This window comes from Marmota monax, unplaced genomic scaffold, assembly GCF_021218885.2.
Source record: "Marmota monax isolate L192 unplaced genomic scaffold, Marmota_monax_Labrador192_F-V1.1 WCK01_AAM20220418_F8-fsc00003, whole genome shotgun sequence".
NCBI classification, from domain to species: domain Eukaryota; kingdom Metazoa; phylum Chordata; class Mammalia; order Rodentia; family Sciuridae; genus Marmota; species Marmota monax.
This window is the reverse complement of record NW_026694084.1, coordinates 32,963,362-32,964,852: the sequence shown is the minus strand read 5'-3', so window position 1 is coordinate 32,964,852 and position 1,491 is coordinate 32,963,362. Positions and strand designations below refer to the sequence as shown.

At 32.4% G+C, this 1,491-nt stretch overlaps 1 non-coding gene across 1 annotated transcript; it reads left to right on the top strand.

Annotated features, from left to right (window-relative positions):
- Positions 1 to 386: 386 nt before the first annotated feature.
- Trnae-cuc (transfer RNA glutamic acid (anticodon CUC)) lies at positions 387 to 459 on the top strand. Its single transcript has one exon. It is a non-coding gene; the product is annotated as a tRNA-Glu (tRNA).
- The last annotated feature ends 1,032 nt before the right edge of the window (positions 460 to 1,491 follow it).

The following is a 1,491-nucleotide window of genomic DNA, read 5'->3' as shown; positions in this document are numbered from 1 at the left end:
GCATAAAAGTAAGAAAATTTGTCACCAGGAAACTTACCCTAAAAGAATGATGTAAAGAAACTATTTAAACAGAAAAGGAATATTTTTTTAAGTGAAAAGAGAAAGAACACAGTGTGCAAAAACATGGGCAAATTCCATAGATTGTACTTCTCTTTTTGAGTCTCCTAAAATATGTTTGATGGGTGAAGTAAAAGGCATATAATCGTCTGAATCAATTATAAGTTTGTGTAACTAAGTAAGGCAGTGATATCATCAACGTGTGAAAGTAAGGGGACATAAGGGAGATAAGTTTTTTATACTTAACTAGGTAAAGTAATGACACCAGTAGACTGACAAGCACATATAATACACAGAACAACTACTAAAAAAGCTCTACAAAGAGGGCTGGGGATATAGCTCAGTTGGTAGAGTGCTTGCTTCTCATGCACAAGGCCCTGGGTTCAATTCCCAGCACCACCACCACCACCACCAAAAAAAAAAAAAAAAAAAAAAGCCATACAAAGAGAGTCATATACTCAAAAACATTAGGGATTCATCAATCTAAATTCTAAAAAATCTTCAAGTAACAAACATAAGAGCAGAAACATAGAAAGGAAAACCAGATTGAATGCAAAATAAAATGTGGACATAAGTCCTAGCATCAGTAAGTATATTAAATATAAATTTTCTAAAAATGTCAATGAAAAATGAGTGACTGGATTATAAATAATGACCCAACTATGTCCTGTCTACAAGACACTCACCTCAAATAAAATATTATAGGTAGATTAAAAGTAAAAGAAAGCAAGTAATGTACTATACAACTATTAACCAAAGGAAATCAGAAGAGACTGTGTAAGTACTATGTAAAGTACACTTCAGATCCATCCAAGAAAATTAGGAGAGACAGACGACATTATAGACTGATAATAGAATATATCCAAGAGAAAGACTTAGCAATCTGAAAGGCATAGGCACCAGTCAACAGGGCTCCAAATCTGTGAAGCAGACTAGTAGAACTCTAAGGGAAAATAGACAAATCTACAACTACGTCAAAGACATAACAGCTTTTCTCAAAAACCTATAGGATGACTAGACAGAAAATTAGGAAGTATGTAGCAAAAGTCAACATCACCATCAATTAATAAGATTTAATCAACATTTACTTAACATTCCACCCAGCAAGAGTAGCATATACATTCTTATCAAGGCCATAAAACATATGGACCATAGCCTGGGTCATAGGACAAACTTCAACAATTTTTTAATTGAAATCATGTCATGTATGTTCACTACTTCAATGAAAATTTATTTAGAAATGGATTAATAAAAGGTAACAGGACACTTGGAAAAAAAAAAAAAAAGGAGCGAACTTTTAAATAACCCATGCCAGAGAGGAGTTCTCAATAGAAGTGAAAAAAAATGCATTGACCTTAAAATGAAATATATTAAATGAAATAAAATGAAAATGTATCAAAATTTGTAGTACACAGATATAGCAGTGATAGGAAT